The sequence below is a fragment of the Pleurodeles waltl genome, chromosome 6 (genome assembly GCF_031143425.1).
Source record: "Pleurodeles waltl isolate 20211129_DDA chromosome 6, aPleWal1.hap1.20221129, whole genome shotgun sequence".
Classification (NCBI taxonomy): Eukaryota; Metazoa; Chordata; class Amphibia; order Caudata; family Salamandridae; genus Pleurodeles; species Pleurodeles waltl.
In genome coordinates, this window is record NC_090445.1 from 1,242,437,686 (window position 1) to 1,242,456,208 (window position 18,523).

The window sequence follows — 18,523 nt, forward strand, 5'->3', positions numbered from 1 at the left end:
CTCATGCTGAGATTGCGTTGGCTGCACCGACTTCTATATTAAGGACGGAAAGGACTGTCAATAGGCCTAGCTGTAGTAGGCAGCCTGATCCTGAATTTGTGGTAGCGGGGGCGCTGACCAACAGCTGGTTGGGAATAATAATCTGAATCTCCCGACGGCCAGGCCTGCATTGACCTGTTTGGATCTCCCCCCTGCTTGTGCCCCCTATGTGGTGGTATTGACGAATGTACCTGCTCTTGCCCCTGGGGTAACTGAGTCCACGGCCCAACTCACAAACAAGGCTGGATATTGGTTGAGAAAGAACTGAGATTTCTCATGTAAGGATTTCAATGATATTCTGTTTGCCAGAAGAATTGGATGGGTTGGGCCCAAAAATAAGGTGGGGGATGAAGATTGTATTATTATAAATGTTAGATACCCAGCCCTGAGTCAAAGGCTCCTTTCCACCTACCGCCCTGCTGTATTTAGACCTGGTACAATAGGTATGGTCCCTCTGGGTTATTTTTATGACCACATGCGATTGAGTGCCGGGGTGTTTCTGGGTCCTGGTAGGTTTCCCCCCCTGGGTCAGAATAGTCACCAGGCAACCAGCAGAAGAACTGTCACTAACAGTAATTTATCCTTGGAAGGGGTGGACTGACAATGCACCAAGACCCTGGCTATACGGGAAGAGGTGCCCCCACAGTGTAAACTTATCTCATGGAATATTGCGGGCTATGATGCTAAGTTATCTGATCAGGCGTGGATTAGCTGTATGACTAATTTTGATGTGATCATGCTTCAGGAAACCTGGTCAGAGTGGTTGTCTGTGTGGGATGGGTATAACAGATTTGCAATTCCAGCTGTGAAGTCTCTTGGTGGCCGCTCAAAAGGTGGCTTGGTTACCCTAATCAGCTTCTCTAAGATAGTGGGTGCTTTTCAAATTAACTGTAATCACCAAGGTATATTGCTGGTATGGGTAATTTTCTCTAATAATTTTAATATTTTACTGGTTAACTTTTATAATGCTGTGTGGGATATGGGATGCCAAATTGGGGCCCTGTTTTCCGTTCTTCAGCTTTTGAAACACAGAATGGAGGAGATGGGGTTAGAATTCTGTGTTATTGTCTCTGGAGACTTTAATGCTAAACTGGGGAGGCTCAGTACTGTGGTTAATCCCTTTATTTTTGACTGCGAGGATTATTCAGTGGATGGTCTGCAGGACTCCAGAGGCAGGGTTCTAATCAAGGAACTCAGGAAGATGGGCCTTTTGAATGTGTGTGATATAGAAGCCGTTGGCACTCATCAACTCCCAACCTATGTGGGAAGAGGATCTGAATCCACTATTGACTATATTTTTAGGTCTCTACTTTTGAAAGACCTGGTGACTGGGGGGGAGGTGCTGGGGGAGAGTTTCAGTGATCATAATCCCCTTATAGTATCCTTCAAACTCCCTGGGGCACTACCTAATTTAGGACGAGGTAGGCCGGTAGTAGTGGAGATAAAGGACCAGGGTAGGCGGCTTGGGTGGAAGCAAATGGATTCCCTAAATGTTGTAGAAAGGGTGGTGGGGGAAAATGTACATTTATTTATCGACACACTCTTGACAGAGGCTCCTAATCCGAAGACTGTTATGAATGCAAAAACAAGAGTAAATGCAGCAGTGAGACTCTGCCTTTTTTCAGTAAGCAGCCAACCTAGTAAACGTAATTGTGGTTGGTATGATAAGACCTGCTATGTTGCAACGGCAAACCTGAAGATGGCCACTTAGAAACATCCTAGAGATTGGGTCCTCGTAAAAGAAGCTAGAATGAAATATAAGAGGGCCCTGAGGGATAGCAAGATAAAACATAAAGATAAAGCCTGGGAAGAATTAGAACATGCCATAGCTCTGAAGGATCCTGGCCTGTTTTGGAAAGTGGTAAATAGAGGTTCCTTTGGAACAGATACATCTGAGGGCCTTGGCTGTAACATCGACCCGGAAGCATGGGTAATTCACTTTTGTAGTATTTTTGAGGGTTCTCCCCTAAGAAATAACCAGGAGAACGAGTATGAGATAGCTCCTAACCTAGCAATTAGGTTCTCGCTCCAGGAGGTTATGGATGAGATACAGAGTAGTGCGAGCAATAAAGCTCCGGGCCCGGATTCGATCCCTATGGACTTTTATAAAGCGAACCCCCAGTTATGGGCACCTGTTCTCTTAAATGTCCTTAATGCAGCAGTTACTGTGGGTACCCCTGCCTCTTGGAGACTGGCATGTATTGTCCCAGTGTTCAAAAAGGGCGATCGAAATTATCCTAAGTCCTACCGCCCTATTTTTCTACTGGACTCTTCGGTGAAGATTCTGGGACGGATTATTTTAAGGTGTATGGAGTCCTGGATGATAGGGAATGATATCTTAAGCCGGGACCAGTATGGTTTCAGGGAAGGCCTTGGCACGCGAGACCAATGTCTCAACCTACTGATGTTGATCGGCAAATACACGCAGGCTAGGAAAGGTATGCTCTATCTTGCTTTTATGGATCTTAGCTGTGCCTTTGATAAGGTGAATTGGTCTATATTATGGGAGAGATTAAATCAGTTAGGGCTGGATCCTAATATTGTAGAGTTGCTCCGATATCTACATTTTGGGACAGTTGCAAATGTGAGGGTGGGGTCGAATGGGGAATGCTCAGAGGCCTTTAAGTTTTCAAGGGGTGTGTGCCAGGGGTGTGTTCTGGCTCCTACTTTGTTCCTTCTATATACAAACGGATTGTCTGATTTTCTGATGAAACATTGTAGTGATGTTCCAAAGGTGAATGGTACTGATATCCCTGTGCTAACGTACGCGGATGACGCAGTCCTCATGGCCCGTACTATGAATGGTCTCCAGGAAATACCTAGAGCTTATGCCTCCTTTATGTCAGCTTTGGGTTTAGAGGTCAATTTTAAGAAATCTCATTTTATGGTGTGTGGAAAAACCCTGAGTAGGGTGGGGGAGCTAAGGGTGTAGGATCAAATTATTAGTAGGGTCCATGAGTTTCCATACCTAGGGATTATTTTTGATGAGAAAGGATCTTGGAAACCTTGTATTGCCAGAAGGGGTGCGCTTTTTCATGCGACTTTTCACTTTGCTGTTAGGGTAGGTAGTAAACCCATCAAGCCTTTGCTTGAAATTTATAGGCGGAAATGCCTCCCCGTCCTGCTGTATGGTGCTGCACTTTGGGGGTATGGGGAATCCCGAGCCCTTACGGTGGAAGAAAATCGGTTCTGTAGAAGGCTATTGGGAGTTGGACAAAATATCCCTGGTTTTAGCCTTCATTTGGAGTTGGAGCTTGAGTTTGCCCAGGACACTATTCAGTTGGCTCCCCTTCTGCTATGGATCTCAATTTGGACTAACGAACATGCCACTCTGAATAGGGATATCTTAAAGGATTGTCTGGCTTGTGACAATGTAAAGAATATTCCCTGGTTGATGCACATAAGGAAGATGGCTTGTGATTTGGGGCGGCCTGATTTGGTTGATCATCCTGAAGGCCTGACCAGGTGTGATAAGAAATGGGTTAAGAAGAATTTTTTAAGAATCCAGAAGAATAGGAGGGAGGGGGAGGCTTTAGGGAAAAAATCGATCAGGGATTTCATTATGTTAAAGATGTGGGTAGGACCTGAGCGCTATCTCTTAGAGATAAAGGATGTGAGGGAAAGGTCTCTCATAACCCGTTTCCGTTTGGGGATCATCAGAAGTAACCTGTGTTTCCCGCTAGATCAGTATGGGGACAAATGTATTAGACCCTGCCCCTGTGATGGGGTGTCCCAACAGACCTTGCCCCATTTTACTTTGTTTTGTGTTTTTTATGCACCATTCAGAACTCGTTTTTATTACCTCTCCTAAGGCCCAAGGGTTTTGTGCAATATCGTCCTGCTCTGCTTTTAAGTGGCTGCAGATGGCCTCAGACGCATTGGTGTGGAAGGGGCTAGGATCATTCCTGAAGGGAGCTATTACTTGGCATAACAATGTAGAATTTTTGGAATGAATCTTTCTATTTTATTGCTTCTATGCATGTGTTATATATGTTTTATTCTTGATGGGTGTTCTTATTATTTATGGTTTTATTGGTAATTTTAACAAATGTATTGGAGATTATTTATTGAAATGGATTAATATTTTTCATACCGAATAAAAGTTGTTGTTGGTGACATCTCTCAACATTCTAAAGTCTACCTCTCCAAACCTATATTAATAAACATGTACCTCCACAAACAGCTTTTGACTCACTAAACCTTGTGTAGAATACATTTACTAACTGTATTGCACTTACTGACACTTCTCAACAAAGTCCATAAAGTAAATTTATGATTTCCTGAGCTAGGAGCAGTTTCTTATATAAAGCTAAAGACTCCAGTCTGTCTTATTTCCAAATTCACAACATTTAGGCAACCATACAATACACATATAAACAATTGGTTGAGTCTTGACCCTTTTTTTTTTACTTCCCCCCATACAATCTTGTGAGACTCGCTCAGGATAATAAAACGCATCTTGGCCGGCCCAGTAATTTTCTATGCAAGTCTCGCAGGATGCTCGCAGGATGGTAAAACACCTCATGGCAGGCTCAGTAATTCCCCTTGAGTCTTGTGAACCTCTCTTGAAAATGCACGTGTCTATGCAGCAAGCCTCACTCCCTGAAGCTTGTGAGCTACTCTTGTGGAGACTCTTGCAGAATCATAACAAAATTGGAGGGAAATAGTAGTATATAGAACAGAGCATCCTCTCCACTGAGAACTTTCTCTTACATGACAGGTATGTGCAGTAGGATGTAGTGAAAGACTGGCCTCTCCAAAGAGACATGTATCTTAGACGACACGTGTATATACATGCCAACATTTTAGAAGATGAAATTGGGAGATTCTAAAAAAATAATTGGGAGAATGTATTACCCAAATTGATGTACTAAGTAAGAGGAAATTTCAGGTAGGAGACTGACAAAATAAAACAATTTTTGGCTTATAAAATTGGGAGTCTGCTGATTGAGTCAGGTATATTGAAATGTATGGGTGTACACAGTAGTATGTATGGAGGGACAGGCCTCTCTTGTGAGACCCCTCTGGGATGATAGGTATGCATAATAGGTTGTGAGTAAAGACTAGACTATTTCCGCAGACATCCCTCTTACGTGAAAGGCGTGTATAGTAGGGTGTCTGCATGGACTGACCTCTCTTTCCAGACCTTTGTCTCAAGTGATGCGTTTGCGTAGTGGGGTGTATGGAGAAAGACTACCTCTCCACTAAAACCCCTCTCTCAGGTGACAGGTGTACATAATAGGGTGTTTACATGGACTAGTCTCTTCTATCAGACCTCTGTTTCAGATGATGCCTGTGCATAGTAGGGTGTGTACTTGGACTATCCTCTCCTTTCATTCCAGACTGACTTCTTCAGTGACACCTTAGTCTCAGATGAAGGGTGTGGTTAGTAGGGTAAATATATGGACTAGCCTCTTCTGTCATACCGCAGTTTTAGATGATAGCTGTGCATAGTAGGGCATGTACATAGACTAGCCTCTCCTGTTAGACCTCTCTCTCATTCCAGGTGTTTGTATTAAGTTGTGTACATGGATTGGCCTTTTCTGTCACAACTCTGTCTCAGATGACAAATGTGTATGGTACGGTGTGTGGAGAGAAGCTGGCCTCTCCACTGAGACCCCTTTCTTGGATGATAAGTGTGCATAGTATGTGCTACCCAGGGATCGTCCTCCCTGCTAACAACTATCACTGTGATAATGGATATACATAGTAGGGTGTGGAAAGAGACTATACCCTACTCACAACTATTACAAAGCCGAGGGCCATAAATAGTACACTCTGCCAAACATCATCTCCAGCAATACTCCTTCCTACAGTAGCAAATGTGCATACTACAGTCTATTCAAAGATCGCTTACTCATTTGTACTGTTTACGATCCCGCAATAGTCTCATGAGATCGTAACTTTGGGAAATAATAATTAACCATCTAATCATATATTTATCTCTTACACATTTCCTCTCAAAAACAATGACCACATTATGCTTTCCTATTAAAGGAATGATTCAGAAATCATCTACTCCTTTTTAACATTCAAAATCTCACACGAGTCCTATGCGATCATAAAATTATTTTCTTCACAGTAGTTATCCTTTAGACATCTCCTCTCTATGCATGTACTCTATGCATGTATCCCTGCTATCCTTTATATAGCTTTTTTACTTAATTTCCACAACACCTCAAATTTTTCACAGTAAACAGTAATTGCCACCATTTCATTTTTAACATTCCAACAGCCTGTCAATCAGATAGCTCGCAAGACTGGCGGGAGCCTTTTGCTTCCTGTGAGAGGATGAAGACACACAGGAAGAATGGGCCTCTCAATCAATCACAGGGATTCATTTTTGATTTCATACTCTCGCTGGAGGCGCACAGGACCAACTGCCAAAATATACAATTATTTTTTACCCTTAATTTCTCAAAAACTACTGACTGGATTTACACTTATTCACAAAAAGCACAATTTGCGGACCAAAATCTAGCTTCCTTCTCACTTTGTGCAATTCTGTTCAGTAGTGTTTGCTGTAGCAGTGTCTAAAGAAGTATAAGGAAAGTGCATGGGGATTTTTGTTTTTGGGACCCCTGTTTTTTTCTCAGCCCCTGCTTGAAGGATCACTCCAAAACTTTACAGGAGGGAGCTGAGGTAGATGAACATTGTTTTTAGTAAAGTTTCATGAAGATTTGTCAAATGGGGCAGAAAATATTAGCAAACCAAAAAATGCTCTGTCTGTGGAAAAGTGGAAAAGCAGACATTATTAGTGGACAAAATATATATATATATAGTCACTAAAAAAAACAAAGGTTACAGGGACGTTATAGTTAGGTTCACATTTTACCCACACACAAAACCATAAAAATTTTGCAGTTATATTCTGAATTTCTCAAGTAACTATAGGTTGTGCCCTAATGTAACTATAACTTTTGCCCCGTTATGCAGTTTTCTCATCAATGATTTTATTGTAAATGTTGCAATTATATTACCAAAGATGTCATAGAATAGGTCATGACTTATGTAATATATGGGGTAGTTGGCACTTTATGCCACTACACTGTATGGCACTGTGAGAAAGTAGCCTCTTTCTAGCCTTGGTACCCCCACTTGTGGCCTGTTTGTGAGTATATGTCAGGGTGTTTTCACTGTCTCACTGGGATCCTGCTAGCCAGGGCCCAGTGCTCATAGTGAAAACCCTATGTTGTCAGTATGTTTGTTATGTGTCACTGGGATCCTGATAGCCAGGACCCCAGTGCTCATAAGTTTGTGGCCTATATGTATGTGTTCCCTGTGAGATGCCTAACTGTCTCACTGAGGCTCTGCTAACCAGAACCTCAGTGGTTATGCTCTCTCTGCTTTCCAAATTTGTCACTAACAGGCTAGTGACTAAATTTACCAATTCACATTGGCATACTGGTACACCCATTTAATTCCCTAGTATATGGTACTGAGGTACCCAGGGTATTGGGGTTCCAGGAGATCCCTATGGGCTGCAGCATTTCTTTTGCCACCCATAGGGAGCTCTGACAATTCTTACACAGGCCTGCCACTGCAGCCTGAGTGAAATAATGTCCACGTTATTTCACAGCCATTTACCACTGCACTTAAGTAACTTATAAGTCACCTATATGTCTAACCTTCACCTGGTGAAGGTTGGGTGCAAAGTTACTTAGTGTGTGGGCACCCTGACACTAGCCAAGGTGCCCCCACATCATTCAGGGCAAATTCCCCGGACTTTGTGAGTGCGGGACACCATTACACGCGTGCACTGTACATAGGTCAGTACCTATGTAAAGCGTCACAATGGTAACTCCGAAAATGGCCATGTAACATGTCTAAGATCATGGAATTGTCACCCCAATGCCATTCTGGCATTGGGGGGACAATTCCATGATCCCCTGGGTCTCTAGCACAGAACCCGGGTACTGCCAAACTGCCTTTCCAGGGTCTCCACTGCAGCTGCTGGCCTGGCCCAGGAAGGCAGAACAAAGGACTTCCTCTGAGAGAGGGTGTAATACCCTCTCCATTTGGAAATAGGTGTGAAGGCTGGGGAGGAGTATCCTCCCCAGCCTCTGGAAATGCTTTGATGGGCACAGCCAGTGCAGCCAGTCTAGACCGGTTCAGGAATCCCCCAGCCCTGCTCTGGCGCAAAACTGGACAAAGCAAAGGGGAGTGACCACTCCCCTGACCTGCACCTCCCAGGGAGGGGAGGTGCCCAGAGCTCCTCCAGTGTGTCCCAGACCTTTGCCATCTTGGAAACAGAGGTGTTTGTGGCACACTGGACTGCTCTGAGTGGCCAGTGCCAGCAGGTGACGTCAGAGGCTCCTTCTGATAGGCTCTTACCTCTCTTGGTAGCCAATTCTCCTTCCTAGGAGGCCAAACTTCCTTTTCTGGCTATTTAGGGTTTCTGCTTTGGGGATCTCACCAGATAACGAATGTAAGAGCTCACCAGAGTTCCCCTGCATCTCCCTCTTCACCTTCTGCCAAAGGATCGACCGCTGACTGCTCAGGACGCCTGCAAAACCACAACAAAGTAGCAAGAAGACTACTAGCAACCTTGTATCGCTTCATGCTGTCGGCTTTCTCGACTGTTTCCAGGTGGTGCATGCACTGGGGGTAGCCTGCCTCCTCTCTGCACCAGGAGCTCTGAAGAAATCTCCCGTGGGTCGACGGAATCTTCCCCCTGCAACCGCAGGCAACAAAAGACTGCATCACTGGTCCTCTGGGTCCCCTCTCAGCACAACGAGCGTGGTCCCTGGAACTCAGCAACTCTGTCCAAGTGACTCCCAAAGTCCAGTGACTCTTCCGTCCAAGTTTGGTGGAGGTAAGTCCTTGCCTCCCCATGCTAGAATGCATTGCTGGGTACTGCGTGATTTGCAGCTGCTCTGGCTCCTGTGCACTCTTCCAGGATTTCCTTCGTGCACAGCCAAGCCTGGGTCCCCAACACTCTAACCTGCAGTGCACAACCTTCTGAGTTGTCCTCCGGCGTCGTGGGACTCCCTTTTGTGACTTCGCATGGACTTTGATTCACTCATCTTCCAAGTGCCTTTTCAGGTACTTCTGCGGGTGCTGCCTGCTTCTTTGAGGGCTCCATGACTTTCTGGGCACCCTCTCTGTCTCCTCATCCAAGTGGTGACATCCTGGTCCCTCCTGGGCCAAAGCAGCATCCGAAAACCCTAACCACAACCCTTGCAGCTAGCAAGGCTTGTTTGCAGTCTTTCTGCGTGGGAACACCTCTGCAAGCTTCTTCACGACGTGGGACATCCATCCTCCAAAGGGGAAGTTCCTAATGCTCTTTGTTCTTGCAAAACACAAAGCTTCTTCCATCCAGTGGCAGCTTCCTTTCGCCCTCAGCTGGCTTTTCCTGGGCTCCTGCCCATTCTCAACACTGTCGCGACTCTTGGACTTGGTCCCCTTGTCTTACAGGTACTTAGGTCCGGAAATCCACTGTTGTTGCATTGCTGGTGTTGGTTTTCCTTGCAGAATCCCCCTATCACGACTTCTGTGCTCTCTGGGGGTTGTAGGTGCACTTTACACCTACCTTACAGGGTCTTGGGGTGGGCTATTTTTCTAACCCTCACTGTTTTCTTACAGTCCCAGCGACCCTCTACAAGCTCACATAGGTTTGGGGTCCATTTGTGGTTCGCATTCCACTTTTGGAGTATATGGTTTGTGTTGCCCCTATACCTATGTGCTCCTATTGCAATGTACTGTAACTTTACAATGCTTGCATTACTTCCTTTTGCTGTTATCTGCATAATTTTGGTTTGTGTACATATATCTTGTATATATAACTTATCCTTATAATAAGGGCACTCACTAATATACTTCTGGCATATTGTCACAAAAATAAAGTACCTTTATTTTTAGTAATTCTGTGTATTGTGTTTTCTTATGATATAGTGCATATGACACCAGTGGTATAGTAGGAGCTTTACATGTCTCCCAGTTCAGCCTAAGCTGCTTTGCCATAGCTACCTTCTAACAGCCTAAGATGCTAGAAACCCCTCTTCTACACTAATAAGGGATAACAGGACTGGGCACAAGGTGTAAGTACCTCTGGTACCGACTACAAGCCAGGCCAGCCTCCTACAGGCACACCATTCTACGATATTCTACTTTAAGGGACTTGACTGTACACTACACTATGGTGCACTACTCAAAGTTATTCAACTCTACACCACATCACTTTATGTCACTCCACTCTGTGCTATTTCATTCTACACTGTTCAACTCTATGCCACTCCACTCTATGCCACTTCACTCTGTGCTATTTCACTCTATGTCACTTGAATCTACACCCCGATAGTGTACACCACTCCAATTTATGCTACTCCACTCTACTCAACTGCGCTCTGCGCAACTCCACTCTTCGCAACTCCACTGTATGTCACATCAATCTACACCACTCCACTGTACCCTATTCCACTCTACATTGCTCCACTTTCCTTCAGTCCATTTTATGTCACTGTACTGTGCCCAATTCACTGTACTCCACTGCACTCCATTCTTCGTCACTCCACTCTATGCTGTTGCAAAGTACACCACTTAACTTTACCATACTCTGTGGCACTTGACTCTATGTTATTCAATGCTACACCACTCCACTGTATACCACGCCACTCTAAACTATTCCATTGTATAATACTCCACTCTATGCTATTTCACTTGACACCACTTCACTCTATGCCACTTACAGTACGCTACTCCACTTTATGCCACTCTACTCTATGCTATTCCACTCCACAAAACTCCACTGTTCGCCATTCCACTCTACGCTACTCTGCTCTGTTTCTTCACTCTACACCAGTCCACTCTACGTTATTCCATTCTATGGCACTCCATTCTACACCACTCTACTGTACAGCACTTCATTGTATGCCTGTATGCACTCCACTCTATGTCAGTCTACTTCACCATGCACTGCTCACCTTCATGCCACTCCACTCTATGCATCTGTACTCTATGCTATTTCACTCTATGCCACTTGACTCTACACCACTATAGTGTACACCACTCCAGTCTATGCTATTCTGCTCTACACCACTGCATGCTACACAACTCCACTCTTTACCACTCCACTGTATGTGACACCACTCTACACCACTCCACTGTACGCTATTCCACTTCACATCACTCCACCCTACTTCACTTCACTCAACGCCACTGTACTGTGCGCCAATCCACTGTACTCCACTCTACTCCTCGTCAGCCTACTCTAGGCAATTCCAAAGTACACAGCTCAATTGTATGGTGCTCTGTAGTACTCAACTCTATGCTATTCCACTTTACATCACTCCCCTGTATGCCACTGTACTGTGTGCTACTCCACTGTGTGCAACTCCAATCTATGCTATTCCACTTCATGCCACAACCCTCTATGCCATTCCACTGTACACCACTCTAATCTATGCCACTACACTCTACACTGTTCCATTCTACACCACTTCACTCTACTCTATTCCATTCTATGCCACACCACTCTACTGTACAGCACTCCACTGTATGTCACTCCACTCTATGCCACTCCATTTTATGTTATTCCACGCTATGACACTTGACTGTAAAGCACTGTACGCAATTCCACAGTACGGTATTCCACTCTACCCCACTCCGCTGTATACAACTCCACTCTGCGCCATTCCACATAATGGCACTATACTGTATGCCACTGATTAGCAGTCGTAAAGTGCACAGAGTCCTAGAGCCATCGAAATGGAATGTAGCAAAACAGGAGGGGAGAAGGCAAAAGGTTTGGGGGTCAAGTCTAACACTCTCATATTATTTGATTTTGATTTATTACTGAGATATAGAATGCCATTGATTAACTAACCACTTTTGCCTTCTGTAATGATCCTAATTTTGAATAAACCTATAAGGGGTAACTTGTCACTCTGTCTATAGTTTATGTGATTTGGCTTGGACTAAGTCTAATGAGAACTCAGATACTACTTCTCGACCCTCTTAATTATTTAGTATTAACACAGCTCACATCAAAACTGCGAGCTGTATCTCTGGTAGCTTACCAACCAAATTTCCTATCCATCACTGTCCATGGCACAATCAATAACAGTCTCTGTTATCAAAAAGCCATTCACTATGCCATAATCAATTGATGCACGTGACACAAGAAGCAATCCATGTCCATCACATAACAAGTAACTCCCGTCTATGATGCTGGTAATTCCTGCCTATGGCTTCACAAGAATCACGATCTATGACATTACAACTCATTCATCTTTAAGGGATTCACTCTAGAAATTGTGGCGTTCACTGCCTACTCACGGCTCCATGTTACCTACCTCATTTTCTCTGATGACTCATTCATCTCATAATCTTCAAGATGATCCCCCCGCCTTATTTTGTGTATACACCCACAGCACAATATCTATGCATCTTTGAAGTGAAAATTATTTAGGGAGGATCATTCCCTCTACAAGCCCCTTCCTTACTCTTGCTGTATTGTGACATTCTTTTATTTCTATCCTGTGCTCCTCCTCTGAGCTTTTAGGTATACTCAGTGTAAAGTGTTACTCATGAAGCTATTATACAAAACCATACCAAACCATAGAATTTATTTGATATACTTGTTTATGGCCTTAAGTGAACAGCGGTAAACTAACATACTTGCCTAAAGCGGGGGTCACCACTAATCTCAAGGGGAGGGGCAGGCGGGGGGACGGGGGCAGGGGAAATAAAATACTAAAAATTAAAAATCTCACCTCTGCTGCTGCCACTGCCGCCAGCCACCTTGCTCCTCTTCTCTCCTGATGGTGTCCCAGCAGTCTTTGGGACACCAGCACAGACTCCTCACACAGTCCTGGCACTGCTCTCATGCTACACCTAGCCTTAGGATTGATCTAAGCAGCTTAGTCTGCCGCTTAGTCAGTGATTGGAGTCTGCAGTTTCTCCAACCCAGCTGCACCTGAGTGAGCATGTCAGATTGGTCAGCCTAAAACAGCCACATGTGCACTTCTTCTTCTCCCTCCCCTGGCCCAGTCCCGCCCCTCCCTGCACATGAAGGCAGAGCTAGCAGCTAAAAAGTAAAAAAATAGTAAAATAATGCTTTTATTTCTCAGCTGCTGACTCTTAGTGGGGTGCAGCTACTTCGAGGTTTTAAATCTTCCACAGCTCAGGGTATTCCTATAAGTAGTAGTTAAAGTACTACAAAACTCAGGAAAAGATTTGTAGGCAGCTGTTGAAAAAAAAAGAAACAACAGGGGAGACTACAAAAACTGCACCTTAAATATCAATTTCAATCTTATAATATAATGGGTTCTCCATTTCGCAATCCTGTTTTAATCCTGAAAGTAAATAAGGGTCATGCACATCAAATTACAATGTTGGCAGAAAGGGCAAAAGGTGGAATTGAGTTGCTGATTGACTGTTATAGTCCTAACTCTCGAGTGTATTTGTGGAGAGTTGCTTTGCATGTCAAATGCCCCAGCATTCCGTAATGTCACCTATCGTGTTCTGTGTGAGGAATTAATATGTGAAACGAGGCAGAATGGGAGAAAAGTGCGCATTAAGCGTCTAGCATTGTGAACTGCATACCCCTGGAATGCAGATATAAATACATTAATTAGGGCTTCGAAAGTGTTGTCTGCCCTTTGATTTCGTTTGAATGTGTCCGTTCCCGTTTTAAAATAGCTCAAAGGGTTAAAACATGTGTTGCATAAGATGCAGGTCCCACATTTGAAGCCTGACAGGACTGCCCCAGTATTTCATTCGTGTGTATTCAATAACACAAAAATCGTTGAGCTTGATTATATAAACACCAGTGCATTAAAGAGCAAGAAGCCCCAAAGGTCAGGCAGAGTAGACATTATAAAAACAAGAAGTTAAGCAATATGGAAGAACCGGGTGTTGGTCTCTGCTCTGGTACAGTCATAGGCTTACCTGCTACATGTGTAGACGTAAATGTCAATGGTGTAGGATATTGGGTTTGGGCCTGTTAGTCATTCCTTGGTGTAGACAAATAATTACTTTTCCACGCGTGCACATAAAAATGATAACATTTGCTGCACTTTTGTTGGTCATGAACACCCTCACCACTTCTCCCCCCACTTCAGTAAATTGTTCTGAACCCATATTTGTGGTACACTGTTGACTAAATGGATTCCAGGGGTCATATTCCACAAAGTATCCTAAGGGCACAGCGGGAGTGTGCTGCCCCAGGGCATTTTAGTATTACAGAAGGGGAAGGACATGCTTGTGCAGCCCTTTCTGTAATACTGATGGGTGCAGGATCCTTCATTTGCATGGGGGTGTGGCCCCATGCAAATGAGGGAATCTCTTTGTCTCTGTGCCCGTGCTGTACTATGGACCTTTCATTATCAGTGCACCCCCAGAGGACAGTCCTCAGGAGGGGACAAAGAGAATCCCATGGACTTCACAAACACTCCCCTGTGAGTGGGTGCAGTCACTAATTACATGCACCTCAAGGGGACCTATCTCCCCCCTTGAAAGTGCAGGCAGATTGGCAGGTACACAGTGAAACATGGAGCAGCATCTAAACTGAAGCTATGTATTTCATTTGAATTAGGCCTGGGTGGAGTTTGCGGAGAGCTCTGCAAAATAAAAATAAAAATCTGGTGCACTCCGGGGAGTTCTGCAAGCGGCAGAGTGCGTTAGGTCTCGCTGTTTGTGCTGAATTTTAGCACCAAGTGTTTGTCTTGTGCTGAAAAATCAGCATGAACAGCACCACACGCAGCACAAGAGAGAGCTGCTTCTTTTCTGCCGCTCTAGTAGATTTTCCACTCAAGCGGCAACTTCCTCAATGGGAACGGAAGATTTCTCAATGTGGGTGGTTGCAACCACCCGTGACCGCCCGCGACCGCCCGCAACCGCCCATGTTAAGAAATCTTGTTGGGAGGTGGTGATTTTCTTCACTTAACAACATTAAGTTAGTGAGCGCAACCCATGAAGAAACTCTGCTACACTGAGTTTTTCAGAACTACTCCCTCCACGCAAAGTGGGAAAAACTCCACAAACTCCACAAGTGGAGCAGAGTTCACCGCCTACCCCTAATTTGAATGTGTTGCACCCAGGGCAGCTTGAGTACATGGTTGCCCTAAGGCCAGCACATTCTTCATAATAGGATGCACTTTCCGTGTTTGCACCTACTGCACCTTTTGAAAGGTGCACCGTGGCACAAACAGGGAAAGACATGTGGCATGGGATGTTGTGCGGGACAACGACAGTATCTATGTAGCAGGATTTCCTGAGGGGAAGATTGATACTATTAATTGAAACGAGCGTGTAACACTTAACATAATCAGTTCTTTATTGTGCTCAAGGTCTGAAGGAGCTGGGTTTAGGTTTTGAAGACTGTCCTTTGCAGTGCTTAATGTGACCCTGTGGTTTCATGTGTAACCACCATCAGTCACTTTTTGAAAACAGCAATTATTATTTCTTCATCAGATTTTGAGAAAGAGAGAGAGAAAAACAAAAAAGGAAGAAGAAAGAGAAAGACCGAAAAATAGTGAAAAGGGAGAAAGCAGGGATGAAAATTAATGTGGAAGATTAATACACAAATATAGGAGGAACTCTGCACAGCAATTGCGTTTGGTACTACTCACATTCAATAGCATCGGCCACAAGCCTCTGAGCAAAACGTTGGGCATCAGCAGTTCTTAATTTACAAATCAAAGGCTAGATGTACAAAGCAAATTAATAATGATCTGTAATTTGAAATTGATACCAAATCACAAATTCCGGATCAGTATTTGTTATGTACAAATGTGATCAACTGGCCATTACTGATTTGGTACGAGGCGCATTTGCAATTTAAGGAATCACAAATGGTGAATTGATAAATAGAGACTCTAGACACTAATACGGAATTTGTACCTGGCAGGAAGTGATGACATCACAACCAGGAAGTAGGGTAGCAGCAGGCTATAGTAACACTGGAGAGCATTGAGACAGGTGATTGCCAGTCAAATCCAATTGGGATCAACACCAATCACAGCCATCCAGCCTTGGAAAGCAGGAACATGTCCCAACAGAATCCTGAGAAGGAGAAGACCCTTGGAGGGAGGAAGAGAAAATTAAACTTTTCAGAGAAAGACTTGGCAATACTCACTGAAGAGTGTGTATCCCATCATGATGCCTTGTTTGGCAAAATATACCTCTCTGTGCCAAACCCACAAAAGAAAAAAATCAGGCTCAACATCCAGGAGTGCATTAACTTTGTGGGGTCACACAGAGATCAATCAAAGACATCCGTAAACGTTGGTATGCTCTCTGAGCATTACCAGAGAGAACTTAGCAAGTTGCAAAAATGAGGCCTGTGCAAAAGGAGAAGGACCTCCAACTCAACCTCCACCAACTCCTCTTGAGCAAATGATCGAGTCCACCCTGGAGCCAGAAATTGTGTCTGACCTCAGCAATATTGACACTTCAGAGGCTTCTCCTGCTTCAAAAGTGAAGAGTCATGCATCCACTTAGAGTGTTAAAATAACATGTTTGCAGCAATGTGGCTGGGAAATGCTTACCTATGAAAGAGTACATTAAAAACACCATTAAAAGTATTTGGCTTACCCTAGTAGTGCAGTATGGGATGTGTAGTATTCCAAGCACAAAGCAAACTGAGCGTACTTTGAATGATACAAACAAAGGTATACATAACATTTATTTGCAAATATTGTTTCAGATTGCATTTCTAAACACATATCCCAGCAGAAACAGACCATGAGTAAGAATGAGAGGGTCAGGAGGAATCACAGATGTGAATAGAGGAAGGGAATGTGCCCAATATGCCACATACATCCCCCTAGTGGCAAAGTCCCAGTCCTGAACATAGCAGTCACACACTGCCTACTGATGGAGTGGATGATGTAGGGAGTTCAGATGTCACAGAATAATCTGCAGTGAGGTGCAGACAACTGCGCAAAAGTAATCATTTCTGCCATTGCAGTTTTGTCAGGCAACCTAGTCCTAGATTAGGGGCCACACAAGATGTGGGTGATACCACAGAGTTTATGGAAGTCTTGAAGCCTCTATATTGAAGGTAGAGCATCTAAAACACAAGCAAATGAGAATAATGTACAAAACAATTTCTGGGCTAAACAGAGCATCACAAGCGGCTTCCAACATCTAGCAACAACCATTGACGAGTCCCACAAGTCTCTGGAAGCTAAAGTAGATTCTAAGACAGAGGCTATGAACAGTTTTTATGTGGCCAAATACAACACCACAATGCAACGCACAGATATACTCAACATCATTTATTTTCACGTATGGATATGTTTAGTTAGTCAAAAAATCACCTTGCAGTCTACACCAACACTCTCACACCGTACTGTAGGGCTGCAGGTGTAAAATGGGCCACTATAGTGGCGATGTGGCACGGGTCTTGTACAAGTACCAACTGCAGTGTAAAGTTTATGAAGCAATCAAATTGCATGAGGTGGAGCAGTGGGCCTGCTGAAAGTGCGCCAGTGGTTTCTTCATGGGGGCGACTGTAGGAAAGTACCATCTTTCTTTGCATGTTACCCCCATTTTTACCTGTATGTCAGTATGTTTTTACCTGTCTCACTGGGATCCTGGTGGTCAGGACCCCAGTGATCATAGTTTATGGCTTGATGTGTGTGTCTGTACAGTGCTTAACTGTGTCACTTAGGGTCTGCTAATCCGAACCTCAGTGCTTATGCTCTCTCTCCTTTTAAATTTGTCACTATAGGCTAGTGACTTCATTTACCAATTTCAATTGGCACACTGGACCGCCCTTATAAGTCCTTAGTATATGGTACCTAGGTACCCAGGACATTGGTGTTCCAGGAGATCCTTATGGGCTGCAGCATTTTTTTTGCCACCCAAAAGAAACTCAGCCTGTGTGAAATAGCGCACAAGTTATTTCACAGCCGTTGTCACTGCACTTAAATAGCTTATAAATCACCTATATGTCTAACCTCCACTTGCTGAAGGTTAGGTGCAAAGTTACTAAGTGTGAGGGCACCCTTGCACTAGAAAAGGTGCCCCCTCATAGTTCAGGGCCATTTCCGGGGACTTTGTGAGTGCGGGGCCGCCATTACACGTGTGCACTACATATAGGTCAATACCTATATGTAGCTTCACAATGATAACTCCAAATATGGCCATGTAAGGTGTCTAAGATCATGGAATTGTCCCCCCATTCCAAATCTGCTATTGGGGGAGCCAATTCCATGCATCCTGGGGGCTCCACTATGGACCCTCGGTACTGCCAACCAGCTCTCTGAGGCTTGCACAGCAGCTACAGCTACTGCCATCTCACAGACAGGGTTCTGCCCTCCTGGGGTCTGAGCAGCTCAGTCCCAGGAAGGCAGAACAAAGCATTTCCTTTGGGAGCAGGGTGGTCCACCCTCTCTCTTTGGAAAAAGGTGTTACAGGCTGGGAAGGGGCAGCCTCCCCCAGCCTCTAGAAATGTTTTGAAGGGCACAGATGTTGCCCTCTATGCATAAGCCAGTCTACACCGGTTCAGGGACCCCTTGTCCCCTGCTCTGGCGCA